Here is a 12,963-nt window from a genome sequence, read left to right on the forward strand (position 1 = left end):
CTATATACAGCTACCCTGTATATGGCAACTGTATCCAAATATGACCCGATCTTAACCACATGTGTTAAAGCGACAACTCACTGTTTCAAAGTTCGGCGAAATCGTGTAGTAAGTGCGTCTTATATGTGCTTATGAGCTTGCATCGAAAGATACGGTAGCTATATCCAGTATGGTCCTATTGAAGGCAGTTTTATATATACTTAACAATAAGAAACTAACAATTGCTGCACATTGTTAAGATTTCCTTAATATGTACAAAGTAATAAATTTACCGTGTAAATATCTATTGAGTATTGAACAATCGCTCATTTTTAAAAATGGACTATTGTCGAGGATAAATTTTGATTTCTGTACCAATGCTCGGCTTATGCGAGAGAAAGATGGCACAGAATAGTGTATATGACCAACCGCAGGGTCATGGGGAGTTTTATATTCCTCAGCGTCTTCTCCATCATAACCTAACCTATCCTTACACAGAAGACAAACTGAATCCCTCCGATGCGACTTGACCCAGCTTGTTTTATGATTTTCGCCCAAAATATGTCAAATTCGTAAATTTTTGATTTTGTATTCACATTAGGCACATTTATTTGGCACATTTGGTTTGTCCAAAATCAAATCAAATAAAAAAGTGATTGCAAATAGGCATATCGATTTATATCAATATGAATATAGCTCGAAATCCCCAGATTTGACTTCTTAAGCACCTATGAGTCTTGAGTTTTATCCGATTTGGCTAGAGTTGAGCATTCAAAGTACACTTATTGCCTCTAATACCCAAACCAGGTACGTAGTTCCATAACAAGAAATAGACTCGATTTTGCATCTTAAGCCTCCAGATAACTTTTTTTTTATCGGATTTAATCGGGTTTTGTAATAAAAGAACACTTGAGCTCCACAATACTGGGAACAAAACACAACATTTTACAGCTGTTTTCTGGCCATATAGCTTAACTATATTTTTTTCGCTGAATAGCGCATTGTTTCAGAAAGAAACTTATTTGCTTTGTACTTCGCATAACAAGTAAATTAAAAGGCCGAAATAAAAACGTTTTTAAATCAAAAGCTTTTGTACGGTTTATCTTAACGCATACTGTGTACCCCACCACACCCATCACAACAAGTGTCGTATGCATGATTGTTTTATTTGAAAACACTTAACACCCAAATATATTTCTTTGAGGACAAATGGGTTACATATGTATGCCACATGATTTTTTTTCTCATAGCAGGAGCAACATCTTTAAATAGGACTATTCATAGAACGAATATGCAATAAAATCCAAATGTTATCTTCGGGTTAAAAGAAAACCATTTTGTTTAATTTCATTCACATGATTTTTCACCTAAATGTGGTAACCCTTTACTTAATTTAATGAAAACAAGAACATCATTAAATAACCTTTGTACCCCATATAAAAATTCAAGTTGTTTTTTGTTTAACGCATCTCACCATCTGCGCACACATTGTGGAGAGTCAGCATGTGATGTTGATAATGACGTGTGATGTGTTGTTGTGTTCCATTTCTTATCCCAGACTGGGTGCTTGTTGCTGCTTTTGTTGTGACAACATTTGCTGCATACGGAGTTCAGAGAGTAGACAGCACATGATTGTGTATCCGTGGATGTACAATGGCTTAAGGCTTTTTCAACCCCACGCACGCGACCATAGTGAATGTTAAGGAACAGCTGGCTGGGTGATGTTGATGCTTGGCGAAAATCTATTTTTGAAATTCGTACTTAAACCTCGCTCTCTCTCATGTCGGTGTTCATATAAGCAGTTTGGCAGAGATATGGTAACGGCGTCGGTGGTGTAATGGTCAGCATAGTTGCCTTCCAAGCAGTTGATCCGGGTTCGATTCCCGGCCGACGCAGAATTTTTAATGGCAATCCATTTTTTTTTTTATTATTTAAAGACTGGTACTATATTCGTTTTTCGCGATATTTTCCGCTGATTACCTTCTTGGGATAAAAGATTTTAAAGCAAAACAAGTAACAGCGTGCAAAGTTCGGCCAGGCCGAATCTTATACACCCCCCACCATGATCGCATTTGTCGAGTTCTTTTCCCGGCAAAAAAGGATATACGAAAAGATTTGCTCTGCTATTAGAGCGATATCAATATATGGTCCGATTTGGACCACAATTAACTTATATGTTGGAGACCTGTGTAAAATGTCAGCCAATTCGAATAAGAATTGCGTCCTTTGGGGGCTCAAGAAGAAAAATAGATAGAACGATTTATATGGGAGCTGTATCGGGCTATAGACCGATTCAGACCATAAGAAACACGTATGTTGATTGCCATGAGTGGATCCGTCGTTCAAAATTTCAGGCAAATCGGATAATAATTGCGACCTCTAGTGGCTCAAGAAATCAAGATCCCAGATCGGTTTATATGACAGCTATATCAGGTTATGAACCGAATTGAACCATACTTAGCACAGTTGTTGTATTTTATAACCAAACACGTCATGCAAATTTTCAGGCAAATTGGATAATAATTGCAACCTCTAGTAGCTCAAGAAATCAAGATCCTAGATCGGTTTGTATGGCAGCTATATCAGGTTATGAACCGATTTAACACGTATTTTGATGGTCATGGGAAAATCCGTCGTACAAAATTTCAGGCAAATCGGATAGTAAATGCGACCTGTAGTGGCTCAAGAAATCAAGATCCCAGATCGGTTTATATGGCAGCTATATCATGTTATGAACCGATTTGAATCATACTTGGCACAGTTGTTGTATTTTGTAACAAAACACGTCATGCAAAATCGGATAAGAGTTGCGCACTCTAGAAGCTCAAGAAGTCAAGACCCAAGATCGGTTTATATGGCAGCTATATCAGGTTATTTACCAATTTGAACCATACTTGGCACAGTTGTTCAATATCACAACAAAATACTACGTACAAAATTTCAGTCAAATCGGATAAGAGTTGCGCACTCTAGAGGCTCAAGAAGTCAAGACCCAAGATCGGTTTATATGGCAGCTATATCAGGTTATGGACCGATTTAAACCATACTTGGCACAGTTGTTGGATATAATAACAAAACACGTCGTGCAAAATTTCATTCCAATCGGATAAGAATTGCGCACTCTAGAGGCTCAAGAAGTCAAGACCCAAGATCGGTTTATATGGCAGCTATATCAGGTTATGGACCGATTTAAACCATACTTGGCACAGTTGTTGGATATAATAACAAAACACGTCGTGCAAAATTTCATTCCAATCGGATAAGAGTTGCGCACTCTAGAGGCTCAAGAAGTCAAGACCCAAGATCGGTTTATATGGCAGCTATATCAGGTTATGGACCGATTTAAACCATACTTGGCACAGTTGTTGGATATAATAACAAAACACGTCGTGCAAAATTTCATTCCAATCGTATAAGAATTGCGCACTCTAGAGGCTAAAGAAATCAAGACCCAAGATCGGTTTATATGGCAGCTATATCAAAACATGGACCGATATGGCCCATGTACAATACCAACCGACCTACACTAATAAGAAGTATTTGTCCAAAATTTCAAGCGGATAGCTTTACTCCTTCGGAAGTTAGCGTGCTTTCAACAGACAGGCGGACGGACAGACGGATCCTATGGCGGAGGGTATAAAAACTAGCTCAGTACGTTGGATAAATCGATAAAAAAAGTGCTGGCTCTAGATGCCGCACCCAGAAAAATAATTTTGTTGATATCAGCAAACATTGTCTGCTGATTTTAAATTAACAATTTTTAACCTTCGAAAGATATACTTTAAAAAGTTTTAACATTCCCTAAAATAGTCAAGGAGTTTCCTATATGTCAATGTGCAGTCATGAAAAATTTTGGTTCTAATTTAATAGAGCACAAATATGATTTTAGCAAACATTTTGTCTGCTGTTATTTCAAATCTTTAACAAATTGGAAAAAATTATGCGCTATATACATTTTAAATTAAAAGATATGATGTAATATACAATTTTTTTAAGAATTTGTGGCATTTTTTTTGCTTAGTCACCATTTTACAACTGAAAATAGCAGATTATGTTTGCTGTTTAGCAAAAAATTTCTGCTGTCCCATTTTCAGCAAACGTTCTGTTGTTTCAGCAAACATATTTGTGGTTTCTACTGAGTGAAGGAAAATTTCTATGAGTGAAGGAAGTCAAATCGGGGAAAAGGACGAGGTGCCCTATGTCAAATCACAAGCAAACTACATTAATAAGTATATGTGCATGATTTCGAATTATTATCCAGTTTATGAAATAAGACACTATTTAATAAGGGCTTAAAGTTGAAATTTCAGCAAATGATGATGACATTTGGCTTACTCGGGTTAAACCTATTACGCTCATTTCCATTGATCCTCCTAGAAACGTACGTCAGTTACCCTAGGTTATACAAGGAGCGCCACCTATTGGTTGAGCAGCATGCGCTAGACTGCAAAAGTTGTTACAAGGATTAATCAGACATGAATGTTGTGGACGTTTCACAAAAGTTCATCGAATTTGACAACATTATAAAACTCACCGTTCCAAATTTGAGTGAAATTATATATTTAGACCAACCACGACAACATGGGACTCAAATGAATGATGTTTAGGATAAGAAAACGTATCTGATATCCAATTGTCGGACCAAGTGCTAGGGGGACCTCCCCAAGCCCCAAAACACCCCTAAATCGGACATATTTACCGACCATGGCAATATGGGACTCAAATGAAAGGTTTTTGCGATTGGAATACGAATGTGATATCCAAATGTGGGACCATGTTTCTGGGGATCCATCCCTTCCCTAAAACACCCCCAAACTGGACTTATTTACTGACCATGGGAATATGGGGCTTGAATAAAATGTATTTTAATGTAGCATACAAATCTGATATCCAAATATGGGACCAAGTGTTTGGGGGCCGCCTCTCATCAAAAACATCCCCCAAAGGGGACAAATTTACGACCATAGCAATATGGCGCTCAAATGAAAGGTCTTTGGGAGTAAAGCACGAATTTGATATCAATGTTCGGGAAAAGTGTCTCTGGGGCCACGACACCCCCACAACACCATCCAAATAGCAAGTATTTGCTGACTATTGCAATATAAGGCTCAAATAAGACGGATTTTCGAGTATAACACGAATCTGATATATATTTTCAAGGCCAACTCACTGAGTAGCCGCCCATCCCCAAAAACACCCCCCAAGCCGGTAATGTTTGCCGACAGTGGAAATTTGGGGCTCAAACAAGTAAAAGCGTGCTAAGTTCGGCCGGGCCGAATCTTATATACCCTCCACCATGGATCGCATTTGTCGAGTTCTTTTCCCGGCATCTCTTCATAGGCAAAACAAAAAAGGATATAAGAAAAGAGTTGCTCTGCTATTAAAACGATATCAAGATATGGTCCGGTTCGGACCACAATTTAATTATATGTTGGAGACCTGTCTAAAATTTCAGCCAATTCGTATAAGAATTGCGCCCATTGGGGCTCACGAAGTAAAATAGATAGGAATTGCGCCCTCTAGAAGCTCAAGAAGTCAAATCCCCAGATCTGTTTATATGACAGCTATTAGGTTATGGACCGATTTCAACCATACTTGGCACAGTTGTTGGATATCATAACGAAATACTTCGTGCAAAAATTCATTCAAATCGGATAAGAATTGTGCCCTCTAGAGGCTCAAGAAGTCAAGACCCAAGATCGGTTTATATGGCAGCTATATCAGGTTATGAACCGATTTGAACCATACTTGGCACAGTTGTTGGGTATCATAACGAAACACGTCGTGCGAAATTCCAATCCAATCGGATAAGAATTGCGCCCTCTAGAGGCTCAAGAAGTCAAGACCCAAGATCGGTTTATATGGCAGCTACATCAGGTTATGGACCGATTTGAACCATACTTGGCACACTTGTTGGATATAATAACAAAACACGTCGTGCAAAATTTCATTTCAATCGGATTAGAATTGCGCACTCTATAGGCTCAAGAAGTCAAGACCCAAGATCGGTTTATATGGCAGCTATATCAGGTTATGGACCGATTTGAACCATACTTGGCACAGTTGTTGGACGTCATAAAAAAACACGTCGTGCAACATTTCATTGCAATCGGATAAGAATTGCGCACGCTAGAGGCTCAAGAAGTCAAGACCCAAGATCGGTTTATATGGCAGCTATATCAGGTTATGGACCGATTTGAACCATACTTGACACAGTTGTTGGATATAATAACAAAACACGTCGTGCAAAATTTCATTCCAATCGGATAAGAATTGCGCACTCAAGGGGTTCAAGAAGTCAAGACCCAAGATCGGTTTATATGGCAGCTACATCAGGTTATGGACCGATTTGAACCATACTTGGCACACTTGTTGGACATAATAACAAAATACGTCGTGCAAAATTTCATTTCAATCGGATAAGAATTGCGCACTCTATAGGCTCAAGAAGTCAAGACCCAAGATCGGTTTATATGGCAGCTATATCAGGTTATGGACCGATTTGAACCATACTTGGCACAGTTGTTGGACGTCATAAAAAAACACGTCGTGCAACATTTCATTGCAATCGGATAAGAATTGCGCACGCTAGAGGCTAAAGAAGTCAAGACCCAAGATCGGTTTATATGGCAGCTACATCAGGTTATGGACCGATTTGAACCATACTTGGCACACTTGTTGGATATAATAACAAAACACGTCGTGCAAAATTTCATTCCAATCGGATAAGAATTGCGCACTCAAGGGGTTCAAGAAGTCAAGACCCAAGATCGGTTTATATGGCAGCTACATCAGGTTATGGACCGATTTGAACCATACTTGGCACACTTGTTGGATATAATAACAAAACACGTCGTGCAAAATTTCATTTCAATCGGATTAGAATTGCGCACTCTATAGGCTCAAGAAGTCAAGACCCAAGATCGGTTTATATGGCAGCTATATCAGGTTATGGACCGATTTGAACCATACTTGGCACAGTTGTTGGACGTCATAAAAAAACACGTCGTGCAACATTTCATTGCAATCGGATAAGAATTGCGCACGCTAGAGGCTCAAGAAGTCAAGACCCAAGATCGGTTTATATGGCAGCTATATCAGGTTATGGACCGATTTGAACCATACTTGACACAGTTGTTGGATATAATAACAAAACACGTCGTGCAAAATTTCATTCCAATCGGATAAGAATTGCGCACTCAAGGGGTTCAAGAAGTCAAGACCCAAGATCGGTTTATATGGCAGCTACATCAGGTTATGGACCGATTTGAACCATACTTGGCACACTTGTTGGATATAATAACAAAACACGTCGTGCAAAATTTCATTTCAATCGGATAAGAATTGCGCACTCTATAGGCTCAAGAAGTCAAGACCCAAGATCGGTTTATATGGCAGCTATATCAGGTTATGGACCGATTTGAACCATACTTGGCACAGTTGTTGGACGTCATAAAAAAACACGTCGTGCAACATTTCATTGCAATCGGATAAGAATTGCGCACGCTAGAGGCTAAAGAAGTCAAGACCCAAGATCGGTTTATATGGCAGCTAATCAGGTTATGGACCGATTTGAACCATACTTGGCACACTTGTTGGATATAATAACAAAACACGTCGTGCAAAATTTCATTCCAATCGGATAAGAATTGCGCACTCAAGGGGTTCAAGAAGTCAAGACCCAAGATCGGTTTATATGGCAGCTACATCAGGTTATGGACCGATTTGAACCATACTTGGCACACTTGTTGGATATAATAACAAAACACGTCGTGCAAAATTTCATTTCAATCGGATAAGAATTGCGCACTCTATAGGCTCAAGAAGTCAAGACCCAAGATCGGTTTATATGGCAGCTATATCAGGTTATGGACCGATTTGAACCATACTTGGCACACTTGTTGGATATAATAACAAAACACGTCGTGCAAAATTTCATTCCAATCGGATAAGAATTGCGCACTCAAGGGGTTCAAGAAGTCAAGACCCAAGATCGGTTTATATGGCAGCTACATCAGGTTATGGACCGATTTGAACCATACTTGGCACACTTGTTGGATATAATAACAAAACACGTCGTGCAAAATTTCATTTCAATCGGATAAGAATTGCGCACTCTATAGGCTCAAGAAGTCAAGACCCAAGATCGGTTTATATGGCAGCTATATCAGGTTATGGACCGATTTGAACCATACTTGGCACAGTTGTTGGACGTCATAAAAAAACACGTCGTGCAACATTTCATTGCAATCGGATAAGAATTGCGCACGCTAGAGGCTCAAGAAGTCAAGACCCAAGATCGGTTTATATGGCAGCTATATCAGGTTATGGACCGATTTGAACCATACTTGACACAGTTGTTGGATATCATAGCAAACCACGTCGTGCAAAATTTCATTCCAATCGGATAAGAATTGCGCACTCAAGGGGTCCAAGAAGTCAAGACCCATGATCGGTTTATATGGCAGCTATATCAAAACATGGACCGATATGGCCCATTTACAATACCAACTTACCTACACTAATAAGAAGTATTTGTGCAAAATTTCAAGCGGCTAGCTTTACTCCTTCGGAAGTTAGCGTGCTTTCGACAGACAGACGGACGGACAGACGGACGGACATGGCTAGATCGACATAAAATGTGACGACGATGAAGAATATATATACTTTATGGGGTCTCAGACGAATATTTCGAGTAGTTACAAACAGAATGACGAAATTAGTATACCCCCCATCTTATGGTGGAGGGTATAATTAAAGGGATTTGGAAGTAGACCACGTATATGTTATCAACATTAGGGACCAACTCTCTAGGGGACGTCCCATAACCATAACAACTCCCAAAGAGGACACATTTACTCACCAAGACAATTTGGTGAGTAAAGAAAGTGGAACTTAATATTTTTAGTTTTTAGGGCCAATACCCCAAACCGGAAATATTTGCTGACTTTTGCAATAAGGAGTTTAAATAAGATTAGAAAACGATTTTGATATCAATTTTTGAGGCCAATGGCAATACGTTTCAAATAAATGATATATAGATATTTGAGAATAGACCACGTTGCTGATATATTTTCAGGGCTTAATATTGGGGGACCATCTTCGATAATGTTGGAGGCCACCGTAGCGCAGAGGTTAGCATGTCCGCCAATGACGCTGAACGCCTGGGTTCGAATCCTGGCGAGAATATCAGAAAACATTTTCATAAAAAGGAGGCCCCTTATCATTGAGTTTAAAAACTTGAATCGGACTCCACTCATTGATATGTGAGAAGTTTGCCCCTGTTCCTTAGTGGAATGTCCATGGGCAAAATTTGCATTTGCAATGTGGGGGGACCATCCCAATCCCCAAAACACCCCTATATCGGGCATACTTACCGACCATGTCAATGTGGAGCTTAAATGAAAGGTATGGGGGGGTAGAGCAAGAATTGGTACCCATTTTCGGGACCAATTCTTTGGGGGTCTACCCCTTTCCCAAAATACCCCACAAACAGCAATTTTTTACTGACCTTCGCAATATGGGGCTCAAATAATAGTATTGGGTTGCCCAAAAAGTAATTGCGGATTTTTTAAAAGAAAGTAAATGCCTTTTTAATAAAACTTAGAATGAACTTTTATCAAATATATAATTGCCATTTTGTTCGATAACCTTTTGCCATCTTCCAGGCAAATTTAGTATTCCACGCTCATAGAACTTCTGGCCTTGATCTGCAAAAAACTGAACCAAGTGCGATTTTATAGCCTCATCATTGCCGAAAGTTTTACCATTTAAGGAGTTCTGCAAAGATCGAAATAAATGATAGTCTGATGGTGCAAGGTCAGGGCTTTATGGTGGATGCATCAAAAGTTTCCAGCCAAGCTCACTCAGTTTTTGGCGAGTGACCATAGATGTGTGCGGTCTAGCGTTGTCCTGGTGGAATATGACACCTTTACGATTGACCAATTCTGGTCGCTTCTCCTTGATGGCTGTATTCAATTTGTCCAATTGTTGACAGTAAACATCCGAATTAACCGTTTGGTTCCTTGGAAGCAGCTCAAAATATACCACACCCTTCCAATCCCACCAAACAGACAGCATAACCTTTTTTTTTGGTGGATATCAGCCTTTGAAGTGGTTTGAGCTGGTTCACCATGCTTGGACCATGATTGTTTTCGACTAACGTTGTTGTAAACAATCCATTTTTCATCTCCAGTTATGATTCGTTTTAAAAACGGATCGAATTCATTGCGTTTAAGGTGCATATCACAAGCGTTGATTCGGTTTGTTAAATGAATTTCTTTCAATACATGTGGTACCCATATTAAAATTGACGCCAAACAAACAAATGTAAACAACATTTCGCGAACTTTTTTTCTAAAGCAAGCTAAAAGTAACAGCTGATAACTGACAGAAGAAAGAATGCAATTACAAAGTCACAAGCCGTTGAAAAAATTTGTCAACGCCGACTATATTACTACTATATTTATATATATTTTCCTATGACTTCCAATTGATGTACCAAGTATGGTTCTAATCGACTAAAACCCTGATATAGCTCCCATATAAACCGATCTACCGAATATACTTCTTGAGCCACTAGAGAGCACAATTCTTATGCGACTAGGCTAGAATTTTGCACGAGGACTTCTACTATAACCTCCAACATATGTACCGAGTATGGTTCCGATCGATCCAAAACTTGACATAGCTTCCATATAAACCCATCCCACGAATATACTTCTTGAACCTCAAAGCGGGGCAATTCTTATCCAAACATATATAAAATCTATGGGGATTTCTTGTTATAATTGCTTTTTAACTTCTGCTTATAAAAGAAACCGTCTGAAGAACTTGACAAATGCGATCCATGGTGGATGGTACATAAGATTCGGCCCAGCCGAATTTACCACGCTTTTACTTTCTTCGTTTGAAAGAATAGATTTCATTTTAGTAGATACTTTGTCTGCTGTCATTTGAACTCATAAAAAAAATTTAAATTTTCACAAAATTTGTACTTGTATTCCGAAAACCTTTTAAATTAACGGCTAAGATGTAATATAAAAATTTTAAAAATATTTTTAATATTTTAAAGCTGCAATCAACATTACGCCATTTAAAAACAGCAGAAAATGTTTGCAGGTTTACCAAAAAAATTACTGCTGTAAACATTTTGCTATTTTTAATAACAAATTTCTCTGAGTGTACAGGTAGGGATTGTAATTTACATCCAATCATCCTCAAATTTAGCATAGACATTATTCTGGACAAGAGATGAAGCCTATTGAAATTGGAAGTAAACGGTTCAGATTTGGGTATACCTGAATTATTTACACCCTGAGAAATTATTCAGCTGATATCAGAATCATTGTCTGCTGATATAAGATTTACAACAATTTCAACTTAGAATAAAACTATTAAAATTTTTTGAAATTTTAAAAATTAATTGAAATTTGCTACATGCTAATACAAATGTGTTTCAATTTTAGCATTATTTTCTCTGCTGTTTCTTAAAATTGTTAAAAATAATGAAATTTTAGAACATCGGAAAAAATTTACGCTTTATGCCCCTGTTGTTAAAAAATAAGATGAAAAAAATCAAAATTTTTGAAATACAATACTTATGATATTTATTGGCTATTTTATTATCATTGTTTACCATGTAAAAACAGCAGAACATTGTTGTTGTTTTAGCAAAAATTTACTGCTGTCTCATTTTAAGCAGACTTTCTGCATGAATTCATTTTACTTTATTGCAACATTGATTACTTAACATAAGAGTTTGGTCTGTTATGGTCTGTGTTATGTTATCTACATAATGCCTAACTTGGTAGCCCAGTTTCCTCTGTTCTACTGTAATGCAAAAGGCAAAAATTAGGGTGGTTTTGATATGCCAATTCACAGGGAGTTACTCCCTTTTTTGATTTCAGGATGTTGGCAAAGCTGTATGTATCTGGAATTGTTTGTGTGTAGTGCGCAAGTGAAATTTTCAGGACACGTGCTGGTGCTATGAAGGGGACTTGTCAACGGCAAAAGAGAGGCTGCGGTGTCCGAGTGGTTAAGGAGATGGACTTGAAATCCATTGGGTTCTACCCGCACAGGTTCGAATCCTGTCCGCGGCGGTTAAATATACCTTAGGTTTTGTATTTGCAGAAGTAAGATAATGAGTATAGGATTTTTTTTTGTAGTTTAATTTTATCTATAACAAAAATGTAGAGACTTTGTGCACTTCAATAAACCACTGAATTTGTGATAAGTTGAGTAAGTTGGCACTTGAGTAAAATTTCATTGCTCAAAAGGTCAGTTTAAAAAATACTTTTGATCGAGAAATATTTTACTTACTAGGAAATATTCCATCGATAAAACAATTACCCCCTCCCATACACAAAGAGAGTAATTGGAAGATTAAAACGCTGCGGACAGGATTCGAACCTGTGCGGGTAGAACCCAATGGATTTCAAGTCCATCTCCTTAACCACTCGGACACCGCAGCTTATTGCAATGCATTGTCAAAGTCAACACTCGAACTCATCCACGATGTGCATGTATGGGTATATTTTGTTCTGTTTATTTGTAGAGACTTGCACTTTGTCTGACTCTTGCAAAATTTTATTTATTCCAACCACGTTTGATATGAAACCAACATTTATTTTGCACTTTGTATTCTTTTTCAGATGTTGATATTTGTCGTTATTTATATGTGTTCTTAGTCACCCTATTTTATCTCATAGCCGTACAATGATTTGACTCATTTTTTATTTATTACAAATCTTAAATATGAAATTTCAATTCAACTCAAAAACGGCTGAAGCGATTACCTCGAAATTTGCACAGATTGTGTAGGTTGGTCTGGAAGGAAGCATATGCTATATGATTTCTTGATATCGAAAGTACTACCCAAAAATAAAAGTGGAGCGATCGGGGCAATATGGGATTCAAATAAAAGGTATTCAAGAGTAGAGTACGAATTTCCTAAAAAAAAAGTTGGGTCCAAGTACCTGGGGG

The 12,963-nt window shown here is 38.0% G+C and overlaps 3 non-coding genes across 3 annotated transcripts; 2 read left to right on the top strand and 1 right to left on the bottom strand.

Annotated features, from left to right (window-relative positions):
- The first annotated feature begins 1,802 nt into the window (after window positions 1-1,802).
- Window positions 1,803-1,874, top strand: Trnag-ucc (transfer RNA glycine (anticodon UCC)). The gene has a single exon. It is a non-coding gene; the product is annotated as a tRNA-Gly (tRNA).
- A 10,124-nt stretch (window positions 1,875-11,998) lies between these two features.
- Trnas-uga (transfer RNA serine (anticodon UGA)) lies at window positions 11,999-12,080 on the top strand. Its single transcript has one exon. It is a non-coding gene; the product is annotated as a tRNA-Ser (tRNA).
- A 289-nt stretch (window positions 12,081-12,369) lies between these two features.
- Window positions 12,370-12,451, bottom strand: Trnas-uga (transfer RNA serine (anticodon UGA)). Its single transcript has one exon. It is a non-coding gene; the product is annotated as a tRNA-Ser (tRNA).
- Between the last annotated feature and the right edge of the window lie 512 nt (window positions 12,452-12,963).

Source organism: Stomoxys calcitrans, chromosome 4, assembly GCF_963082655.1.
Source record: "Stomoxys calcitrans chromosome 4, idStoCalc2.1, whole genome shotgun sequence".
Classification (NCBI taxonomy): Eukaryota; Metazoa; Arthropoda; class Insecta; order Diptera; family Muscidae; genus Stomoxys; species Stomoxys calcitrans.